Source organism: Mastigoproctus giganteus, chromosome 14, assembly GCF_048544385.1.
Source record: "Mastigoproctus giganteus isolate SK-2022 chromosome 14, ASM4854438v1, whole genome shotgun sequence".
Classification (NCBI taxonomy): domain Eukaryota; kingdom Metazoa; phylum Arthropoda; class Arachnida; order Uropygi; family Thelyphonidae; genus Mastigoproctus; species Mastigoproctus giganteus.
The window spans coordinates 79,807,605-79,833,170 of NC_143588.1; the positions used below are offsets into that span (position 1 = coordinate 79,807,605).

A 25,566-nucleotide genomic window follows, 5' to 3' on the forward strand; every position below is an offset into this window, starting at 1 on the left:
GGAAACTGCTACGAGAAAACTCATCATCCTCCCCATTTGCGGCCAAAATACCTGCCAGGATCCTCGGTAATGTGTTTTAGCGCGCGAGCAGCTGCACATCCCCCCCTCCCCTCGCCCCCCTAAAAGTAGCTGCGGGGTGTACGAACCAAAAAGCGGGCAGTAAGTGAGCGACCGGCGCAAAAGTTACGGTAAAACACCGCCAAATCGGACACGTGCAGAGCCTCCGTCCGTCCCGGCTTCTGGGGAAAATCTGCGCGTGCATACCGTCGGCAGCTGCCTGCGTGCGCAGGTGACCCGGGCGTTTGCGTTTTGCGTCACGATTTGGCGTTTCATTATCGCCGGTGCGGACCGATGTGTCGGAGATTTGAAAAACAGCGTTCGGGGGTTGTCCGCTGTTACATGCTGTAAAAGGTGCTCCCTTTGTTTACCAAATGACTCCGTTATTACGCCAATAACCCGCAAGGGGGCAGCCCAGCTGCTATGAAACATCTGCTCGCGCTCGCAAACCTTACATCGATTATAAATGGACACTCTTTTAAGACAAAGAGTCCATAAGCCACCTGGTTTGTCAAGGGGGGGGAGGGATTTATGAGGGCAGGGGGTTTGGGAATAGCGGGATGGCACGATTTCGTACATCGATGACATCACTCGCCTCCCCAATCTGTACCGTAAGTGGTCTTCAACTGAATTTTTAACCGAAATGATTGGATCAATACGAGTCCACGCGTCCCTCCAGACTCACTCGATGTGGGCAATCAGCGCCAGTCCTGCTGGGACGGAGGGAGGCCCCTTTAAAATAGTGTCCCTTAAAATAGCAATCTCTTCTAAGTATTTTAATTATTGAGTAATTTCAGGGGTATTTTAGAACCGAACGATCTGTCCCTGTAGAGCGAAGATGGTTAAACTGTGGCTCTTCTACAACTGAAGTGGCCCCGCGGGTATCACAGTGGTACAATGGGCGACGTTTACACTTCTTCATCTAGCAAACGGACCACAGATTATACGTAATTTGCCGATACATCTGCACCTCGTGGCCTTAGTTACCTTGGAGCGAAAACAAGCAACAAGATCTGGTTCCTGAGACTAACGAGATATTTCTTAATTCTATTGTAAGATGGTTAACATCTAGTAATGTTTTAGTTTTTAAAAGACGTATGGTGATTTTTTGCCGGGTACTCCTAATTTGTCCTTTACATTTTACGTTTGTCTTATGAGAAGCTTTCTGTTGGTTGGGAGGTTCTTTATGTATTTCGTTTGTCCTTCACCCCTTACCCCCCAACCTATTCGTCACCTGTATAACGCAAAGCTCCCCCCCCCTCCCTCTCCATGACTGATAAAACAGTCAATGGTTTCTTCGTCGAGGTCACCAAACGACACTGTTTCATGCTATCCCGTCGACTACACCCTGCTCAGTAATTGTTTGCGGCATGCACAACTTGTAAGACAGTCACGAATCTTCAGGGGAACCGAGGCGGATAAGGTTACCCGACATGATTATCGACCTACCGTATACGGAGCATCCTGGATCACTTACCCAGGATCCAGTGTCATAGGGGGAGGTTAGAGACGTGATTATGGTGCCTTCTTCGAGCATTCATACCGATCTCCAGACACCCCTTCGCAGTTGGAACTAAGCTAATTCCAAGGTGGATGTGGGAAACAGAACCAAGAACACACTTAGACAACCCTCATCGGATGATTTCCAGACCAGCACGGTCTTGGAAAAAAGATCTCCACCCTCTCACTTGCACATAGCGTAAAGTGAATCTGCTACTCATAGGTACACTGACCTGGCAAAAGTTTCCGGACACAAGATGGATTTCCTGTTACTAAGAGATAGTATTTCTATTGAAATCACGTGACAACAAAGGAAAGGCATCCTTTCCACTGAGTGACACTTAGTTAAAAAACAACCAAGCTACAGATTTTCTCTAGAAGCTTGGAGTACCCGGTTGAAAACAGTCCTTAAACAATTGTAAAAATAGCAAAATGTAAGAAATAAAAACCTATATTTGCATAGAATAGTTATTTCTTCATTTCTACACCAGATGTCACTTGCATCGTTACGTCATCCATTGAACCTGAGGTATTTGTGTACAGCAGTTCACCAATTATTTAAAAACAAAACAAAAACAGGTATTATTTGCAGTATGCCTTTCGTTCTTTCCAAATTTCCTTCGTGCTTAATGTACCGTGACCTCATAGCCGTAAACAAATAACCTCCACGAGCTGGTTTAAAAGTGGTAAAAGCAATTACACGAGTATTTCTTAAGATGGTACGCTTCAAGAAAAAGGATTCTTTATTCGCAGTTCCAACACCACTCGTATATGGCTGGAATTAAGGTCGAAATTTATTGTCACATTAGCTACCAGGTGTCGCTACAGTTGGTCTGGGTTTCAGGCGATGATATATTTCTCCTCTATGTTATCATCAGTAATGCACTGCTTCTCCCTCATTAAGATGATGAATGACCCTTATATTCCTTCCCCAAGATGGGTCTCACTGTTCTAAATATTGAGGCCTTGGCAGTGTTTCAGATGCATTTACAAAAAGCGGTCTCTCTCTCTCTCTCTTTCTCATCGTTCTATTTCTCCCCCCCCTCCTCCCAGTTGGCTGTATTAATTACACGAACCTTGCAGATCTCTTCTTAGAGGTTTGCTTCGGGTTTGTCTTTGCCTTAACGGTAGTTTCTCTTTGGCAGATTTTGCTTGAAGAAAGTGTGAATCATCAATGATAAAAAAAAAAAAAGAATAATTTATAAAAGAAAGAATATATTCTCTTTATTTTATTAAAAGTTTAATAAAATAAAGAAAAATAAAAAAAAATAAAGAAAATTCTTGAGAAAATAAAATTCTTAATAAAAATCATCAGTTCATTTCCTTCAAATTTCCTTCAGAAACCAATAAAATCACGTGTCTGTGTCTACCTGATTACGTAATAAAATGACGTCTGCGTCTACCTGATTACGTAACAAAACACGTGTCAGTGTCTACCTAATCACGTTAAGATCACGTGTCTATTGTTATTAAGTGTAATTAAAGCGTTAGAAAGACAGAAAAGGTGTCTTTATAAATTAGTGATAAATATTTACTAATTCATGATTTTTGATTTTATTGAGAATTAAATAAATATTAATTTTATTTTTCATATTTTTTTATAAATATTATTGTAATTTTTTAGTAAAACATGGAATAAAATCGCGATCAAAGACAGGTCTAAACATGATTATTTATATTCGTATTATTCAAACTGGATTCTTTTAATACAAACTCCTTTTTCCACTTTCTTCTTTGACAAGTCCTGATGGATAAAACGAGACACGGAAAGTTTTTTAAATGCTCTCCTTCAGATCATTTTTTGATATCGAAAAGAAAGCTTAATTAACTGTAGTCTTTAAAAAAACTGTAGCGTTGTCAGTCATGTTTCCATCAAAAAGGGAATTTAGTTTTATGGATGGATGGATGATTCAGAATGGATGCTCTTTCATCTCAACAAAATATATTGACAGAATTATTTAGTGACGATCATTTGGTAGTTTGTAAACATCAAAAAGAAAGGGGAAGATTGTAACAATAATAATATTATTATTAATATTAAACAGAGGAAGAGAACTACAAATACCTGGAGATGATGGAGATCAAAGACTGTCTGACTGAAAAATGCCACCAGAGACTCAGAAGGCTACTGAAAGCAAAGCTGAACGGATGGAACACAGTTAAAGCCATAAACATCCATTCAGTCCCAGTGCTAACATACTCCTTCAGGGTCATAGATTGGACTAACACCGAGCTGGAGGGTATCATGAGAAAGACAAGGACAATGATGACCAAGAGCCGCCAATACCATCCGAAGTCAGCCGTGGAGAGACTGACAATTGCCCGGAAAGAAGGGGCTTGATAGATCTCATTGAGCACAGAAGACAGCGATAGTTAACTTGAAGGATTACTTCCAGAAACACACAGCACTCCACCAGGCCATAACGAAGATAGACAAGAGATATATCCCACGCAACCTAAGCGAAGAGTCTCCCCCCCCCAACCAGGAGGTACAAACGAAGCTAGAAAGATGGGCAGAGAAGAGATTCCATTGGACGCTCTTCCCCTAGACTGAAGGATTCATGCTGGCCCTCCAAGACCAGGTAATCAACACCAGGAACTATAGAAAATACATCGCCAAGGAGCCCGGAGTGTCCAATGACACACGTCAACGATGCCACCTGGCCTCAGAAACGATCCAACTCATCACTGCGGGATGCAAGGTGATCACCCAGATGAGTACACTCATAGACACGACCACGTAGCCATCAGAAGGCAGCAAGGAAATACCAGTTGACCAAAGAAAGTCGCAATCCTGAACACCTGTAGGATAGTCAGAGAGTTCCTGGACCAACAGTAACACCAGATATAACAACAACCACCCTGTGTACTTGGTACCAGTACTCATCACAGGCAGAAATAACATAATAACAATAATAATAACCCTACCTTGTTATTGAGTAGCGTATTGAAGGTGCAAAATGTGTGGGATTGTTTAGCTATATACGAAGTAGACTGGCCCTGCCATTCTACTTACTCTCCTTTATTTTTGAATGTTTATCACATTCGGCATTATTGAGTGTGGTGCATTCTCAACCTGTTCGATCCCTCCCTCTATAAATAAAAGACGCATCCATTTCTCCACGCTCTATTTCGTTGGCGTATTTCTACAAAACCTCATTGACTGCAGATTGCTCTGCAAACACGCGGATGTAGAAAAAAAAAAAGTTGATATTTATTGTTTTTCTCACCTAGACCTTTTCGATTTTGTTCTGCAAACAAACTTTATTATTTCTTTATGGTGTCGATAGACCAAAACGGATGCTGCGCACAGTAGATGGGCATGTGACCCGTATTTCCTTGAGGGTTTTCTGCGTGACACTGAGCACAAATTTATTCTGGCAAAGGGTTGACGTAGTATTTTAACACATAGCTGTTCTAGTCAGGGAACAGGAGCCTTAACCACCTAAGATCGTCTTACGACTTCACTGGTAGCACATGACTGAAGATTATTAATTATTCTGCCACTAACTCCCACCTAATCTCCCTCTCTCTTGGAGAGGTGCGTGCAATTAAAAATGTATTCATTTTAACTCCCATCCGAGTATAAAGGGGGGGGAGAGGAGGAACGAAGGTAATTCTGAGCGTTCTTAAAGCGTTTTGGCATAGTTAAACTATGAGTAGCACGCGAGTTTTTTTGCGCGATGCACGTGAAAAATCTGGGTTGATGTCCCCCACTGAGAGCGAAGAGATGGGGTTACCACTCGTCTACGGAAAAAGACGAAGAGGAGCCAAGTCACTTGTCGGCAACTGCAACGCATCAAGAAAATTCCTAATAAAATCGGAATAGTCATAGAAATAGTCTTAATTGAGAAGAGAAAAGAAACTTCTTCGCATATTTGCGTGTGTGTTTTAAACACCAAGGTAATTAAGGCTGCGAGGCGCTGGTATATTGTGTCTGTAAATTCTTTTGTAGAAGGCCATGGTTTTATCTGGGGGTCAGGAGGATGACAAATTCTTCCAACTGCATCGATCTTGTGCCCCACGAGCGGCATCGCAAAGTGTCATGCCCAGAAGTTCACTGATCCCATCCTTCCACCTAGTTGCAGGTCTTCCTCTGCACCTCTTCCCCTCGATTTTTCCTTCCATTATGTTCTTCAATAAAAATCAATTTTCTTACATTGCTCAGTCTATCGAGGACCACGGTATTCTTTCCACCTTCATTTAATTGTGTTTCCTCTTAAAATGACGCTCTTGGAGTTCTTAATTACATTGAGTTTTGGACGGAACTTTTGCCTTAAGGACTCAACGTCTTCTTGGTGTTGTTTCTTTTGTTGTGCTTTTCGATTTCTTTAAAATTTCGATTGATATAAACCTGTTTGTCCTTGCTTAAACAACGCTTGTTCAATTCCTGATACTATTCGTTTCTTTTTACACCTTGGGCTTTTGCAGTTCTTCTCGGTTCAACAAGTTTTAAAGTTGCTTCTGTAATCCATAGCTTCCTAATCTTTTTCTGTATCCAGTCTTCGAGGGAAAACCTTATTCATGATCTTTTTGAGAATTATGTGGAATAACTGATCATCACTGTCACAATCGGCACCAGGAAGTGTCTTTGCTGTGGTACCACTGGAACACCATCTTTGCTGAATAAGGATTTAATCGATTTGATTGCTTCTTTTATGATCAGGAGATTTCCACGTGTAGAGCCTTCTCTGGTCTTGCCGAAAGCAAGTGTTAAATATGACAAAACTGTTCAGATTACGAAATTCAATCAATCTTTCTCCCAGTTCATTTCTAGTGCCAAGACCAAATCTACCACATTCCGGACTAGAAGAAACTGTCTTGCCTACTCTTGCATTGAAATCACCCATGAGTATTAAAACATCCTTTTTTGGGAATAGATCAAGAGTTGCTTGGAGCCTTCATCGTCCACAGCTTCATCTGTGGCTGTTGATGTCGGTGCATATGCGACTGAAACTGAGATTTACTGGTTGGCTGTGAAGTCTAACCGTCATCATTCTACTATTAATAGGATTGTATCCAAGAAGAGACCTTGACCATTCTTTATTCAAAATGACAGCGACACCATGTTCCTTTACTTGGTCACTTCCAGAACAAACAACCCATTTCTAATGTTCAAATGACCTTGTCCTGTCCACATGATTTCGGTTGCTCCTAAAATGTCAATTTTGAACCCTGTCCATTTTATTGATGACCATTTCCATCTAAATCCTTTGATATAGCATTAATCGCTGCGTAGATTTCTGTATTCTTCGGCAGCTGAAAGGTTGATAGGCGCCTCATTTTAATTCATTCGAGGGCACTCACCTTGTTTTCCAATCTCTCTTAAACGGCCATGAGAATTTTTAAACAATAAATAAAGTTCCACTTAACGGCTTCCGAAAAAGTTGATTGCCCGGATAGCCTCATCAGCAGATTTAAATGTTGGTCCCTTTTTATGTGAAACCTATTACAATCGAGGGTATTTCAAGATATGCGCAATCAACACCAAACGATATCTTAATGTATTGCGGACCAAAACCATACCAGAGATTAATGAAGATTGACACATTTTTACCTCATGCCAAACACCACCTACGAGAAACTTCACACGAATTATCGGTCGCCGTACGCCACATTCTTGGCCTCATGATCATCCGAACAAACTCCAGCACACTTGGATTCTGTGGATATCGGAAACATCGTATTTCCTGAGATTTCCGGTGAATTCTCAGATTTGGAGGGCCTAATCCTTCGGGTAGTGGTAGTAGTGGCATGTGATGCAAGAAAGCAAGCGTATGAGCTTATGCAGCATCAGCCAAAAAAAAAAAAAAAAAACACACCATTCCCTCCAAATGCCTGTCCAGTTCCTCCTTAAATTTATTCAACCTATCAACTTCCACAACGACAGATGGAAGTTTGTTCCAGCAATTAACCACTCGCTGGCTAAAGGCAAATTTCCGCACATCTATTCTACATTTGTCCTTTCGTAATTTGAATTTATGCCCCCCTTAGGTTCGTAATCTGAACAAGTGGAAGGATCCCATCAGAATTCAGCGTGCTCAACCCATTCAAGGCCTTATACACCTCAATCTGCTGCAATTTGCAGAACTTAAGCCTCTCTTGGTAAGAGGATCCCTTCATTCCCCTCACCAATCTTGTTGCCCTTCTCTGTACACGCTCAAGTAAATCTACATCCTTCCTAAAATGAGGCCTCCAGACCTGCACGCAGTACTCAAGGCGTATCCTGACCATTGCCTTATACAGAGGAACAATCACCTCCTTCTCCCTGCTAGCAAAATTCCTATATATCATTGAAAAACCCCATGTTGTTGTTGTTGTTATTTGGTTTTTAGGAGTATTAGCAACTAAGGTCATATTGCTCTGGGGATATACGGTGGTCATTCCCTGACTTTTCCGCATCCTCCGTATTGGGTGGTCACGGGCCCGAACCCAGGTCTAATCAAGAAGCGTGTGCTACGCACTGCAGCTCCTTCCCACCTGGCTACGGTGGCGCCGAAAACCCCCATGACCTGCACTAGCAGCCTCTCTGCATTGCTCAGAAAACTTCACATCTGACCGCAAAATTACTCCCAGGTCTTTTTCATTTTCTACCACCTTAAGTGTAGTACCACACAGTTGGTACGTTTCTCTGGGGTTACTTCTACCCATATGCAGTACTTTGCATTTGTCAAGGTTGAACTTCAGTTGCCACTTCTCACCCCATCTGCCCAAATTATCTAGATCCTGTTGCAGTAGCACACTGCCATTACTGTCATTAACAACCCTGCCAACCTTTGTATTATCTGCAAACTTCGACACTAAGCCTGATATACCTTCATCAATATCATTGATAAATATACAAAACAACAGTGGACCCAACACCGAACTCTGTGGGACTCCACTAATAACATTAGTCCACGAAGAACAGCACCCATTGATTACCACCCTTTGTCTTCTCGTACTTAACCATCCTTTTATCCATTGTAGCAACTTACCCTTAATACCATTCTACTCCAATTATCCAGTAGCCTTTCATGTGCAACAGTATCAAAAGCTTTCCTGAAATCCAAATATATGATATCAAACTTATTTTTTGCATCCAGTTCCTTTGTAACCACATCATAATATCCTATCAAATTTGTCAGACAAGACTTCCCCTTAACAAACCCATGCTGTGTCTGAATTATTGCTGCAGTCTTGTCTAGATGATCCTGAAATGCATCTTTAACCAGCGACTCCATTATTTTACCCGGAACAGAAGTTAAACTAACTGGTCTGTAATTACTCGTGTCACCCTTCGATCCCCCTTTGTGAATTGCGGATACATTTGCACATCTCCAGTCCGTGGGAAGCTCCCCTGAGTCCAAGGATGCTCTCATAATTATGGCTAAGGGTTTGCTTAGTTGCTTTGCCGCCTCCTTTAAAATAACTGGATAGATCCTATCCACCCCAGGTGCCTTTCTTTTGTTTAACTTCAACAATTTCTCCTCCACTTTGCTCTCAGTTATTACAAAATCATTAAGCACCCTGCTACAATTTGATAACCTTCTGCCATTTTCGAACCTTAATAACTCCTCATGTGTGAATGTAGATGCAAAATACTCATTCAGTTTGTTTGCTATCTGAGAATTACCATCTACAGTCAAACCATTGATATCAAGTGGTCCAATCTGATTCATCCCCTTCATTTTAGAGTTTATATAAGTAAAGAAATCCTTGGTTTTTCTTAGCATCTTTTGCCAAGGATTTCTCGTAATGTGCCTTCGCCTGCCTTAACCTCCTTTGTGACCTGATTACAGACCAACTTATATCTGTCATAGGCTTCCATGTCACCCATTAATTTATATGTATCCCATGCATTTTTCTTCTCTGCCATATGCCTCATTAGTTCATCTGACATCCGCTTAGGCGTAAACCTTGAACAATATTTCTTAATAGGTATGAAACTTTTAGTAGCATCCACGATTAATTCTTTGAATGCTTCTCACTTAGAATTTGCTGTTGGTAACATCATCAGTTGGTCCCACTGTATAGAATTTAAATACTGTCTCAGTCCATCGTAGTCGCCTTTACGGAAGCAATAACCCTTCCCTTTACCCCTAATAGTAGTTACCTCTTTGAGTAAATCCCACTTCAGCACACTGTGATCACTGCCACCTAGTGGTTCGTTTATCTGCAGATTCTTAATGCATGAAGAATCACTACTGATAATCAAATCAAGAGTATTGCTCCCTCTAGTTGCCTCCCGAACATGCTGCTGCAGAAAACAATCATCCAATAAATCCACAAAAGCCCTGCTAGTGTGTGAGTAACCAGCCCCCAAATTCCAGTCAATATCTGGGAAATTAAAATCCCCCATTATAAGACTCTCTGATTTACTGGCCCATTCTATTTCCCTGTACAGTATCTTATTATACTCATCAGAGTCATTAGGCCTATAGCACACTCCTACTCTCAATTTTGATCTCCCAATGCTTATGTCACACCAAACTGACTCGACACTGCACTGTCCAGCGATGTCCACTGGCTTCACTTCCTTGGATTTTATGTGTTTCTTAACTAATAGCATAACTCCTCCTCCCTTGCTGTCCTTTCTGTACACATTGTACTTCCCAAATTCCAATTCTGCACTGCTTATATCTGGTTGACACCACATCTCTGATATCCCAACAATATCTGCCTTTGATATCTTGATCAACACTTGAAATTTATCAAATTTAATTATTATACTTCTAGCCTTGACATACATGCAAGTATACATGAACCAGTTCTTATCCTTAGTTATCCTAACACATCCCATATACCCTCTTGTTTCACGATAGCTGCCATCAGTCCCTGAAACCCCCAGCATCTCTCTCTCCAGGCCGCTGCTTATTCTAACAGAAGTAGTGGACGTCCCAATCCGAAATTTTGAAGGCAACTGTGGAGAACGCAATGTCCTCTCTTGATTGCTTATTAGAAAATAATGGTGGACAAGTGGAGATTTCATCTTCAATGAACATTGCTGAATATTTTATCTTTCTGTTGTTTTTCTAAATCACTTTGCTCGATGATTATTATTTGTGCCAGAATGTTAGAGAAAGTCCCAGGGGTGAGAATATTCTTGACCTCATCATTATCCAAGGATTAGATGACATCAGAGGGCTTAAAGTACAGGAATCATTGTCAAGAAGTGATCATACAATCGTCAATTGGAAGATTAAGAAAGACTTTGCAGTAGTTAAAGGTGAAGACACGAATTTTAACTTCAGAAGAGGGGATTTTGACAATCCAAATACATAATTTATTTTGTTTTTGGCAAGGCATTTGACTCGGTCCTTCATGAGAGTTTACTGTATAAGCTGGAACGTGTTGGAATTACTGGAAAGATTCTAAACTGGATGGCTGGGTGGCTGGAGGGCAGAAGGCAGAGGGATTCTGATCAATGGATTTTCTTCAGATTGGTGTAACGTCAGAAGTCGAGTTCCACAAGGATCGGTTCTTGAACCACTGTTGTTTCTGATTTCGGTAAACGACATCGACGAAGAGACAGAGGGCGTGATGTCGAAATTTGTAGACCACGAAAAGCTTCCTTGCACTATATGGTCAATACTACTGAGTTCTCTGAAACTTAACTATTTTAAACCCAAATTTCCTAACAGCGAGGTAGTTTTCCTCGCTGATTTCATTGCACGCAAATCCAACTGGCATTAAATTTTTAATTGCACGGATCCAGCGGGCCGACATGCTGAGGCTTTTTCGATTACTAATGACCTCATACAGATCGTTCATGTACCTATTAACAATCCTAACGGCCCACCAAGCACTCTTGTCCTTTTGCACACGAAGAATTCCAAGTACACGGCCAAATAAGTGGGTCCTCTACAGTCTAGACACCTCAGATTCCAACTTAGTGATGGTCTCGTGTCAGTGAAATTATTCTTGTAGGGATGGAATCCTTTATTCCACACTCCACCTTAAAGTCTCGTCCTTTATCTAAACCTTGGTTTAGATAAAGGACGAGACACAGCACAGGACACAAGAATTGGGTTATTTTTACAGTTTCTTCATAACAACAGGAACGGTAAACACGACTTAGGTACAGCAAGTTACTTCACAGTTAAATTTGCTTTATTGCTAATTAAAATTTCTAACTGATGGTAAATACTATTTGAATGAGGCAATTACGTCACTGGGGCCCTTATAGACGAAGGTCCTCTTTGGGTGGAAGTTGTCCATTGTCTCCTAAGTCCGTCAAATTGAGATTCGATAGAGATTCGAAACATACTTAGAAGACCCTTATGCCAAGCACAATCAAAAGCCTCTGAAATGTCAAGAGCAACTGCTTGTGTTTCACCAAACTTTTCCATTGAATTTGTCCATAAATAGATCACAAAAAAACCAGAATATCACCAGTGGATGGACACTGACGGAATCCATACTGGCGATCATTGATCAGATGGAAGGTTTCTAGATAGTTTAAGAGTTGTTGGTTAATTGATTTCTCCATCACTTTAGAAAGAGAAGATGGGATGATAATTGGATGGAAGGGATTTCATCCTTTTTAGGAACTGGCTGGATTTGAGCAAATTTCTAAGCAGAAGGGAAAACAACAGTGGAATCAGAAAATTAACCTCCAATCTGTCTTATTAAAGTATAATAAACAAACGCGTATGCACCCTCGCGCCTGACCACTCGACTATGGTAGCTTTATCTAAGATCTGCGTGAAGATTTCACTTATGGTAAAACGTCCGATCTGGTTTATTAAAGATGGTTGAACATCTCACTGAAGGGATCTCTCTTATAGTGATCTGTTTTACTGTCTTATGGGAACCTTGATTATTGGAATCGTTTTAGTCATTGAGTGTCCAAAGACTTTTGGTAAGATGGTGTAGTTTGATTTGTACACAACTGAGTATTTTGCTAACTCTTGTACAATAATGTTTTATGCTTTCGTACGCCAGAAGCTTTTATTCTACACTTATTTCAGATCTAGCCTATTAAAGACGTTTGATTTCTCTTAATACAGATCTTTCTAATTAAAGCGCCTCATCGTCTTATTAAAGATCTTTCGAATTAAAAAAGTTTGCTCTCTCTTCTGAATGATCATTGCAATTTAAAACGTCTGATTTGTCCTCTTAAAATCTTTCTATTGAAAACGCCTGACTTGTCTTATTAAAGATGTTTCTAATTAAAAACCTCTGATCTGTCTTATTAAAGATCATTGTAATTAAAGTGTCTGTTTTGTCTTATTGAAGATTTTTCTTATTAAAAACGTCTGCTACGTCGTATTAAAGCTCTTCTAATTAAAGACGTCTGATATGCCTTAAATTATTAACGATACCTCTAATTAAAAACGTCTGCTCTGTCTTATTAAAGCGCTTTCTACTTAGAATCGTCTGATATGCTATATATTAGCGGGCTTTTCAATTAAAAACGTCTGCTCTGTGTATTTGAATTTTTCTTATTATAAACGTCTGCACTCTCTTTTTAAAGATCCTTCTAATTAAAAACGTCTGTTCTGTGCTATTAGAGTTTTCTGGTTAGAAACTCCGATATGCCTTATATTCGTGATCTTTCTAATTAAAAAACGTCTGATATGCTATTTTATAGTGATCTTTCTAATTTAAAACGTCTGCTCTTTGTGTTTTTGCATTTTTTCCATTAAAGACGTCTGCTCCGCTGTATTAAAGATCTTCTATTAAAAACGTCTGCTCTGTCTTTTTAAAGATCTTTCTAATTCAAATGTTTGCTCTTCCTTATTAAAGATATTTCTAATTAAAACTTCTGCTCTGTCCTATTAAAGAGTTTTCTAGTTAGAAATTCTGATATGCGCTATATATTAGCGATCTTTCTAATTAAAAAAATGCGTGCCTTGTCCTTTTAAAGATCCTTTTAATTAAAAACGTCTGCTCCGTCTCATTTCAGAGCTATCTAGTTAGAATATGCTATTTTATAGCGATCTTTCTAATTAAAATCATCTGCTCTGTGTTTTTCCATTTTTCGTATTAAACACGTCTGCTCCGTCCTATTAAAGATTTTCTAATTAAAAACGTGTGCTCTCTTTTTTTAAAGATCCTTCTAATTAAAAATCTCTTTTAAAGATATTTCTAATTAAAAACGTCTGCTCTATCTTATTAAAGAGATTTCTAGTTAGAATTGCCTGATATGTGCTATATATTAGTGATCTTTCTAATTAAAAACGTCTGATACCTGGCTCTCCATTGATATTGATGATCAGGAGATTATAGATGGTCAATATACAATCCATAGAAAGGACAGAGGATCTCGTGGAGGCGGAGTAGCTATTATACATTCTAACCGTATACTCTGTGAAACTGCATCAAATTTCACAAATATTGAATCAGTGTACTGCCTTCTTCATCTTGGCAAGTTAAAGGTTTTAATAGTATTGCTTTATTTTCCACCTCCCTTAACTAATATAGACCTCCAGTACTTAGAAAGCTCGCTGGAATCAATCTTCCCACTAATTCAATCTGCCGACATAGCAATGGTTTTGGGTGACTTTAACTGTCAAATGGCCAATTTAGAATCTTCTTCTCCATCACTGCAGACTAGGGCTCTCTTTAATATGCTTCACAGCTATGGTCTGGAACAAATTTGCAACTTTCCAACCAGAGAAAATGCCTACCTCGACCTAATATTTTCCTCTACTCATATAGATGTTCACACCGACAACCCCATATTTCACTCGGATCATTCACCAATTACTTTTGACATCACAGTGACTTCTCATAACTTCAAATGCAGCTCCCGTACTCCTCGATTCAATTTCAGAAAGGCTGACTGGCCTCTGCTCAACCTAGCTCTAAGAAACGTAGACAAGCAGCTCGCTGACGCTATGGATGACATCGATGTGCTCACCAACAACTTGATTAACTGTGTCCATTCAGTTATATCTGACATTGTTCCTCAATCCCATCTTACCGCACGCTCTACCTACCCGCACTGGTATAATAGTGAACTAATACGTAAAATTAAATCCAAAGAATTCTACAGAAACAAATATAAGCAAACAGGTGACAGTCAATACTATGAAATATTCAGCCAACTCCGCAAAGAAGTGAAAACTCTCATATTGAACTCCTACAACATGTATACAGAGTCAGTTCAGGATAGTCTGCTTACTCACAGAGATATCAAACCATTCTGGAATTTCATGAAGCATAAGAATATAACCAGTAGAAAGTTACAACTCCGAAACGCAGATGGAATTCTCTTATCTGACGAATTCAGTATTGCTCAAGAGTTTGCCAAACACTTTTCTAGAATTCAAAAAATGATACATTGAGACCTGCCTCATTTCCTGACTTCACACCTGTTAAAGATGATATAATCATTAATCTCTTTATCACTGATGAAGATTTAAATTCGGCATTAAAAAGCATGAAAAATGAATATACTAGAGGCCCAGATGACATTCCAGGCTTATTTTGGAAAAGGACTATCACTACATTGAAACCCCTCATACTACGGATCTTCAACCTGTCTCTCAGGCTGGGGAAGTATCCTAAGCACTTTAAGCAGGTCAATATAGTTCCTATTTTCAAAAAAGGTGATAAAAATGACGTATGCGATTACAGACCCATAACCTTGCAAAACAGCCTGGCTAAACTCTTCGACACAGCAGTGCACAAACATCTCTTCGAATTCTTCAAGCCTTTTATCGATCAGAATCAACATGGTTTCTGCAGTGGCAAGTCAGTAGTCACAAATTTACTTCCTTTCTGGCAATACACCTCTGAAGCTCTTGATAACCACCTACAAGTTGATGCAGTCTACACAGACATATCTAAGGCATTTGATAAAGTCCCGCACGAACAGCTTCTGGAAAAACTTAAGCTATATGGCATCCGTGACCCTTTGCTCTCATGGCTACGCAGCTATATTACGCATCGTTCCTTGAGCGTTATCATCGATCAAGTGAACTCAGACTGTTTTATACCACTAAGCGGAGTACCACAAGGCTCTCCCTTAGGTCCTCTTCTCTTCATTGTTTTCGTAAATGATCTTCCTTCTTTCATCTACACCTCCAATGTTCAAGTTGCTCTCTATGCAGATGATCTTAAGATCTACTCAGCAGTGAAGGAGACTACCGATTCTCAACAACTTCAATGTGCTCTCAATAAATTCTCTCTGTGGCTATCTCTGAATGGCTTGTCTGCTAACCCCTCGAAGTGCAAAGTTATCTCTTTCTCATCTTGCAGATCTCCACAACTAATGAATACGGAGTATAGTATTAACTCTGTGATCATCGAAAGGTGTGACCAAGTTAACGACTTAGGGATTCTCTTTTCCAGCAGTGCTAAATTCGATGCCCATGTCCTTAAAATCACCAGCAAAGCATTTAAAACACTGGGATTCATCAAACGGAACACATACAAGTTCAAAAACTACAGATATGCGGTTATCCTTTATAAAACTATTGTACTGCCAATCCTTGAATTCAGTTCACCCATCTGGAATCCTCACACAAAGACTTTAACTAACAAAATTGAAGCAGTCCAAAAAAACTTTGTCCGTTACCTTACGTACCGCAATCCTCTATTCTATCACTCAGTGTATTATGAATCGCTGTGTGATTACTTTCATCTGAGGCCTCTGTGCACTAGAAGAGTTACTGCTGACATCGCCCTCCTAGCCAAAGTAATCACTGGAATTTATGAAGCATCTGATATCCTGAGTAAAATAAACTTCAATGCTCCCTGTAGACAAGTCAGGAACCTTACACCGTTTCGCCTTGACTCTGCCAACACGGACTTAATGAAGTTCAGTCCACTGAACAGAATCAGCAAATCAGCAAATGACTCTCGCATTGACTTCTTTGACAACTCCCAATCACTGATGAACTCCATCCACAAGTTTGCCTCTTCTCTTAAACTGCAAAGTGACTAGCTCACATCTAATTATTGTAGCTTATTATTTGTTATATTATTTTTCTATTCTCTAACGGATTAATTATTACTTGTTTTACCGGTAACTTAACTTAATACAATCCTCTTTTGTACATATGCTTTTATTGTTTGAATCTATATCAATGTTTATCGTCCTGTAGGATTTCACATTATTGTTATTATGTTTATTGATCTGATCTCAGATACACTGTTAATGGTTACCTGTTGTGTATCTTTTTATTAATAAAATAAAAAAAAAAATAAATAAAATAAAATAAAATATGCTATTTTATAGCTATCTTTGTAATTAAAAATGTCTACTCTGTGTTTTTCCATTTTTCTTATTAAAAACGCCTGCCCTGTCCTATTAAAGAGTTTTCTAGTTAGAAACTCTGATATGCCTTACAATAGCGATCTTTCTAATTAAAAACGATGCCCTGTCTTTTTAAAGATCCTTTTAATTAAAAACGTCTGCTCTGTTTTATTAAAACTCTTTCTAATTAAAAAAGTCTGCTCTGTCTTATTAAAGAGCTTTCTAGTTAGAATCGTCTGATATGCGCTATATATTAGCGATCTTTGTAATTAAAACCTGCTATGTGTTTTTTCATTTTTCTTATTAAAAACGTCTGCTCTGTCCAATTAAAAATCTTCTAATTAAAACCGTCTGCTCTGCCTTTTTAAAGATCTTTCTAATTAAAAACGTCTGCTCTGTCTAATTAAAAATCTTCTAATTAAAACCGTCTGCTCTGCCTTTTTAAAGATCTTTCTAATTAAAAACGTCTGCTCTGTCTAATTTAAAAATCTTCAATTTAAACCCGTCTGCTCTGCCTTTTAAAGATCTTTCTAATTAAAAACGTCTGCACTGTCCTATTAAAGAGTTTTATAGTTGGAAACTCTGATATGCCTTATAATAGAGATCTTTCTAATTAAAAACGTCTGCTCTGTCTTATTAAAGAGCTTTCTAGTTAGAATCGTCTGATATGCACTATATATTAGCGATCTTTCTAATTAAAAACGTCTGATATACTATTTTATAGCAATCTTTCTAATTAAAAACGTGTGCCCTCTCTTTTTAAAGATCCTTCTAATTAAAAACGTTTTCACTGTCTTATTAAAGATCTTTCTCATTGAAAACGTCTAACGTTTTTTTTTAATAAAAAAACGGATTGTACGCAAACCCCAATAAGAGAGATCCTACTGAGTTATGTTGTTGTTATAGCGCATCAGCGACTTAGACCATATTCCTCAACATTCCTCGAGTGCTTGATGGGATTCCAACTCTGGCGTTTTCAACCCGGTGTGGCAAAGGCAGCCATTCTACCAAATGTGCTTCCCGAATGCTAGATTCAAATAAAAACTTTGAAGAAAGTGAAAATTATTTGAATTTCGTCTTAATCTCTTCGTTTTATTGGACACGAAGTGGCTTCAATAAAATCAGAATAAATAAACAAAAACGCGAAAAGCATTTCAACTTGATAAATACCAACCACAAATGGAGAGTTTCTTTTGCCATATCGAACCCGAAAAGGGACAATTTTCAGTCAATTCACTTTGCATACCGACGATCTTCAGAGGCTGATTGTGCCCTAAGTGGATTATGAAGACGCGGCCTCATCGGGAAAAGACGAATGGCAGAACGAAGATCGGCAACGTTTTAACTTCAATCAGGACCGAAGATGGTCGCTGCCTATAAAAATGGGCTACTTTTCCTGAAAACTTCGATTCAATTAGCTTGACAAGGAACGCTATTAAAGCGAGCCCGTTCATTCACGTAGCGATCCCTCGCGAGAGGAGGGAAGAGGGGAGGGGGGTGGCACACCATGATTTTTGGAATGAAACATTTAAGCTAATTGGCCTGCAAACGGCCCAGCTGTCAACCTAATGACAACAAATGTTCGCTCGCGCTCAACTATTCTCTCTCTCGAGACAAGATAAAGCTGCGCTCGGGCGTCCCCTGGCTCTGCAGCTACGAACGAAAGGGAAACTGGCGAAGAAACATGGGTGACGTTTAATCCCGCTAACCTGGATGCACATTTAAAGACTGTCGTCATAGTTTGATGATAACAGTGATCAAGGGCGGAGTTCCTACCTGAGACCATCATTAAAACAAATTCGAGTTCGAAGCAACCCCTGCGTTGTATTACGAAGGACATTTTTTACCACATTCTTCGGGGCCCGAAGTTTTTCTTTCTTTTTTTTTCCTCTCTTTTCCACGATGAAATCTTCTGTTCCAAGATGGTTGTTTATGAAAGGTGAATTCAAATGATTGAATTGTAAAAAGTTAATTAGAGCCATCATCAAGAATCATGTTTATCCATCAGAGATAATTTTAATTCCCGGAAAACTTTAAGCGGTTGGTAATTTTTTATTTCTAGCGAGTCCTATAAAAATGTTCAATAGAATTTAGGTCCGGTGGTCTCTGGCCACTCCTTCTTTTGGTTATTTTTGGTTTTCGGATTGATCGTTTACAGAGAGACACAACAGACAGTTTTAGACCACCCTCCTTTGAGTCTACTTGAAGAAATTCGGGGGAAAGCACCCCTGGAATCCAAGATTCCAAAGTCTAGAAACCCCTTCCAACGTACATAATATCAATGAGCAAGTTGGATGGTTTTACTGAAGATAAAAGATTCTGGGAACATTGCTGATCAATCATCGGATTTGGGATGGATGTCTTGGATTTAGGGAGCAGTAGTTGTACCCCTTTTTGTAGGCTCAATAATCAGCAAGTCCCAATGTACGTAGATCGATTGGATATTCGGAATTTGCGTTTATTGTGAGGATTAAAATATAATTTTGAAAATGAAGAAAGATGGCAAACTTTGCCTTGGTGTCCCACTACCTTCAGACAAACGGCATCTCCAAAAAGGCTAATCTGCGAAGATTACCAATCTTTCGATAATCCCAGATGTACAAATTGAAGTTCAGAGATCAGGGTTAACGTCTAGCTCGTTGGGAGGCATTTGTCATCCGAGATGTTACACAGAATATGGCAGATGGAAGCACTAAAATTGATGTGTGGAAAAGGAAAGTACCTTTGCCTTTCTGGATCCAGTCCAATTACGCAAAAATATAAAATGTGTTCAGAGGGAAAACACACTTGAGAGCGCCACTTCACATTAACGTATTCCGATTTAAAACGAGGAAGTTTATCGTGGAAAAACAATTTGGTAGATTACGAGAACGCGCACTTTAATAGTATGGTGTCGAGAGTAAACAGACGACAAGCAGCAGACGAAAACAAAAAAAAAAAAATAAATTCACTCTGCGGTGAAAACCGGTTTTTGATGACTTCAAGAGTGGCATGATTGTTAGTTTCACGATAACGAATGCAATATTTTTAAACTTATCGAAACTAAATCAGGGCAAACAGCAATCTTTAGAGAATGATTGATTTCTTGGCGTTGAAAATTGATGGAATAAAAGCCCGGGAAGCATTTTAAGCAAGTCCGATAAAGTGTCAGCTGTTTAATGCTATTCTGGACAAACTGGTTTGCCCGTTTCCGTCTCACTTTTATTAACGTCCTGGCCTTTTAAAAAAAAAAAAGGGCCAACCTCCTCTTCTTCGTACAAAGCTGAATCTTTAATAGCCTCTCCCCCCCTCACCCCCCAACCGTCGTTTATCCTACGATAGCAGTTTTTCCAAGAGTCAGAGAACGTTTACGATTCTCACTTGTGATGGACAGTTAATTTGTTGAATACTCACTGCAAGCGGTGGGCTGTCAGCGTTTCGAAATGGGGTGGGTTGTTTGAATGTTTCTTCACGACTCCAGAAGTATACGCCTGCTTGCTGAAAAGAAAACGAAGAAAAAAGTAGACTTGGCACAGCTTTGGGATTTAAGGTTAGCACTGGGGGTTGTTCATTTCGACGAGAGTGGACTTATTCGCGATAACTTTTCGGGTACGGGCTCTCGAATGCTTTCAAGGGGCCCCGCATACGCAATCGCGGCCATCACTGCGTTACCACCCACTTAGGGCACCCATTAAAATCGGAAGGCACGTCTCAGTAGCTCAATTATGTGATCTGTGGTCGAATTTTTGCACGCCCACTTAAGAACCCCTTATACTTTGGATCCAGCCATCATTTTCTTCAACTCGATTTACAAGTGCGATTTTGGGGAACAGCTGTAAGCACTTTTCGATTGCCTGTAATACGAACGCCGTTGTTAAAGTTCAAACGTTGACTGACAGATGGGGGACACTGAAGATGATGGAATTTTTCTACTCCATTTTTCGGCCAGCGCGAGACAAGGCGCAGCGGCGAAAACTGAAGTTTAACCGAAGGGACGCGGGAATGCTTCAATCATTCTAACGGTACCGTTTGCGTACCTGACCTCTGACCTGCTTTTTGGATTGCATCGAGGTGCGTTTAACCGATTTTCAGAGCGGGAAATTTCTCTTCTGTTTATTTATTTTAAGGGGAATACAGAAAAAAACCTTCCCCCCTCCTCTTCACCTGTGAATTACGCCTACAACGATCGCTTCGTCTGCTTTCTCCGAACTATTCGGCCAACTCTGCAAGTTAATTACGAGAAAGTTTTCGGGGCGTCCTTTTAAAACACCGCCGCCTCCGCCGTTGCCGCTTACGAATTTGGCCAAAGGACCGCTGGTGTTTCTCACAGAGGCGTTTATGAGCTACGATCTCTTTTCCCCACTTTTTTGCTGGCACCTGCAACTGGAGACATCTGCGCCAACCGGGACATCACGCGTTTCCCCGGCCAATTCACGGTGTAAGAAGCACCAGACGGGGGTACGTCACGAGTGCTGAGGAGTCGCGCGCGTGGATCAGTCTCCTGCGTGACCAGTTCCATCTGCCCCGTTTGCTCCTTGTTTTTAGCTTCGCCATCAGTGCTGGATTGTGTGTGCGGCTAAAAGATCCCAGTCGCTGGCTCCGTACCGTACTCCGCCACGGAACGCTACCCTTGGGTGTGCCTGCCGTCTACCAACAGGCTCCGTAAACCCCGACAGACCTTGTGGGGATGTTACGGAATCGCGCGATCTCGGCGACACGCTTTCGAGTTGCGAATCCGAGATAAGTAACGTTTTTTCGTGAATTTTTATTTATCGATAACTCCCCGATGATGCTCCCCTCCCCCAGGTGGTCCGACACGATTAGTAAACCCTATAGGGGTTGCACGATCCTCCGTTGATGCAGGGAGGGCAGAAAAGGGGGTGGATTGCCAGCGAAACAGGGCGTGTTGCTTTCGGCCCTAACCCGGAGACTGTGACAGTCGCTGGAGAACACCACACTCACCGCAGGAGACGGGTAGCGATGTCCGGCAGCTCTTGATTGAAGAACCAGTTGACATCCCACTCAGAAGTTAGGGGGTGGAAGAAGGGAAGAGAGGGGGAGGAGTTGAATTGCTACCCGCTCTGTGAGACTGTTGCCAAGCTAGGACTCTCCGCCAAACCTGCTGGGCTGTCTCTTGCCCCATACTGTACCCGACGCTGGATGTACATGCTTCGGCTTTCTGTCGACTAGTTCCTGACTTTGCGCTCAGCGGTGGTCCCGTGCAAGGCCCCAATTCTGATCTTACAGGAGTCAGCAGTGGTTTGAGGTATCTTCGTCCACTTATTACCAGAACTTGTTTTGCTTCTGGTCCAACAGCAGTCATATCAGAGCATGGCTTCCAGGTATGATTCCCTTCAACGCTTGCTTTTTTTTTATTTTAATTTTTCGTGTTTTATATTAATAATCGTATGCTTGTTAAAAGTTGAGAGGAACGCTGTTTTCTTAAAGCTTAGACTTTATTTCGGACGCTACTTAGCGTGAAACGCGAAAAAAGTAATATTTGGTTTTATTTACTAAATAATGTTTATTTTCTAGTGTCCAAAGTAGTTGTGTAAGAGAGTATAAATGACGTCATTTACGTGTCAGATACTCTAATACGCAATGAGTTTAGGTGAAAGTGACCAGTCCTAACAATGGTTGCACGCGATCTTAGATGCGTGCGCAAGTTTATTAAAATTATGTACATTTAAATTAAAAAACCACGAATTTTAGGCCACCTTGGTACAGGAAACAGAGAAAAGTAAAAAATTTAAGGCTTTTAAAGCCTTAAATTATTGAAATATTTGCGACAATTAGAAACTTATGCGACGATTAGAAACTTATGCGACAATTAGAAATAGAATCATCATCTGTATTTCTCATTAGTGTGTAGATTACTACAAATATACTATTAAATATTTTTAAGATATTGTATTATCTTGTAAAAATTTTACTAATAATTACTTTTCACACGTATTTCTATATGCAAATCTGATTTAATTTTAATTATAAGACATGAACAGATTGAATTTGTTATTTCCACGCTTAGCTGAAGATAGTATCAAAGATTGATACTACCTTCAATCTTATTGTGCCTAAGGATAGATTTGCTTAAATAATGTATTTTACACTTATTCATTGTTTTTTACAGGGGACTTACACCAATAAATGAATTACAATATTAAATACTTTTTAATTTATCGTACTGATTTTTGTAAATCAAGATCGGTATCTAGTTGTAGTATTAAATTAAGACTAGAAGCGAATTCGGTTTTTAAGGTCTAAATCTCTGTTTCTTTGCCACAAAGTAAGGCATAATTGTATGTTGTTTTGTGGCAAACTCCTCCACCCCTGTGGAGTTTGTGTATTTTTAAAAATATTGCTTTTTTTAGGAATTTGTTGTTTGTGATAATAAATAATTTGGATTAGAATCAATGGTTGACGTCAAATTTTACCAAAAAGTGTTTATCCCCTTGTTTTCTAATACATTTAATTTATATATATATATAATTATATGCACTTTTATTATACTATATTAGAGATAAAACAAAATTTTATGTTTTTTTAATGTTGCATTATTTAGTCTTTTTTGAAACATATGACACAATAATAAGAGATAATTAACCCCATCTTCGCCTCTGAGTCTCAAAATACTCAATAAAAATTGAAGATACAGATTGAGCGTATGAAAATACTTTCAAGTTATTTAAAGTCATTTTTATGAGCTTCCATGCCCACATGGGCAGCACAGTTGGTAGGATCGACCTGAGTTCGAATCCTATCGATGACGTGACGAATTTCTATGGGCCTTTTCCACAACGTGGCTGAGTTAGTCAGTCTTAGGCTAGGTAGCAGAAAATCGACCACAGAACACAAGCAATTTAGCGACAATATACACAAAGCAATATGGCCTTAGTCGCTGATGGTCCTAAAACCCAACAATAGCAAATATATCTTTCATAAATTGAATGTAGATAGAAATGAGATTCATACATCTTTCACCTTTTTTATTGTATAGATATATACATTACTTAAGAAATTAAAAGCTGAAACCTCAATTAACTGTACCTCAGAAAGGTTTACGTGCTCGAAAATTCGCGCATAAGTCACAGTAGAGTATGGAAAATTTGTTTTACTTTTATACATTGTAAGATCTTTGGTTTTACCAATGAGCAGAAACAAATAAAGGCAGTACTGAATTTATTTTACTTTACTTTCAGATAAAGAATATTTGGGATAAAATACCTTAATTAATACCAATAAGAAATAAATTAAATTAATTGAATTAAATAGTAGGTTTAGTGACTCTGAGTGTACAACGAAATACCAATTTTATTTATTTTTTATAATTATTTTGATTTTCTAACAGTTATATTATCGTTGGAATTATTATTTAATATTATCGTTACTAGTAAATATATTTCGAAAACGACCATTGTTTTTTCCTAATTTTTTTTCAATTTGTTATTTATACTCATTTTGATATTATTAACGTAGTTGATGTAATGACCACTAGATGTCAATGCAGTTACAAACCGATAGAAATGGACATTGTGTTTAGCGTCTTTTGGCAACCATAGATTATTCGTTTGGTGTTTGGACAATTTTAACCGTATTTACTCAGGTAAATTTTACTTTCCACGTTCCGATAATAAATAAATAACTACTTTCACACGTTTGCTACGAATTAATATTAAAATTAAGCCACAGCTTCGAGAAAATGTTTGCTAACTCTCATATAGACCATAGCAGATTCCAAATTATTGTCTAGATTCAGAGTAGCTTTCTATTAACAAGTTTTTCGTATTATATTCAAATAATTTTTGTTAATCTTATTATTAAGAATGAAAGTAGGGGTTATGAATATACAGAATCGGCTTATATTTTACGCCTTACGAGCACAACCTTCCTTTGCTCCCTAAGCTGTAATATTCGGCATTTTGGATCACGTGGACTGAAACCGGACGCGTTGTTTTTAAATACATTCTACACAATCTTCTATTTTTTCTGTAAATTTATCATCCATATGTGTTAAGTGGAACCCAAGGTATTTAAATACTCCTTCTAAGATTTGGTTTTCTGCAGATTTTACTCTTTGTAGTCTCTTGTATAGATCTTTTGTAGTCTGTAGATTTATTGTAGTCTAGAGAGAGTCTATAGAATTATTTTCAGGATCCGTGTACTCATGATAATAGCTAAATGAGATTTGGCTATTATCGAGAGTACACAGATCCTGAAAATAATTCAGCCATTCGATAGATTGGTCTCTCGAGCCAAAACATAGATTGCTCCTGGAAATAGAAACAAAATATGTGCTGTGAACAGTAATTAGAAAAATTAAAGGAAAATATCGACTTATGCCCTTAGGAAGACAATTTTTCTCAGGCGATGGTAAACGTACCCTTATTAGCTTGAAAAGTCTCAGATTGAGCCAACGCAGCTGATTTTGAAAGGATTCAGTTCTTTACAAATATCGAATATTCCTTCCATTTTCTTGTATGATGACGTAGTCATTGTATCCTACGAGGATCATATTATAAAAACCAAAAAAAGGTGTATTTATGAATTTGCATTTAAAAATAAAATTGAAACTGATATTTTTCAAAAATTCTTATTAATTTGAGCATTTTTATTTAAAAAAAAAATATATATATAAAAGATAGTGCTATCCGACAACAAATCTAGAGGTTTGTGGAATTTTAAAGGTTTCGATATTTCCTTCATCAGGTCATCAACAAATTTGAGATGAGACGTAGCCAAAATTATGGAAGAATATCTTTTTAGGCTTTTAAAAAATCTTGCTTTTGATATTGCCATGGTAACGCTGAGATGGGCAAGTTGAATTATTACAGCCTGGTATA

General features: G+C 39.0%; 1 protein-coding gene across 3 annotated transcripts in view; it reads left to right on the top strand.

Annotated features, from left to right (window-relative positions):
* Positions 1-25,566, top strand: part of LOC150075284 (uncharacterized) — a 107,834-nt gene that overhangs the window by 31,353 nt on the left and 50,915 nt on the right. The window contains exon 1 of one of the 3 annotated variants that reach the window (XM_090388320.1): positions 21,220-22,068. The exons of the other annotated variants lie outside the window; for them this stretch is intronic. The gene's annotated coding sequence lies outside the window, so the exon portion shown is untranslated. Of the gene's footprint in view, positions 1-21,219; positions 22,069-25,566 lie in introns of those variants that run through there. 3 annotated transcript variants of the gene reach the window in all.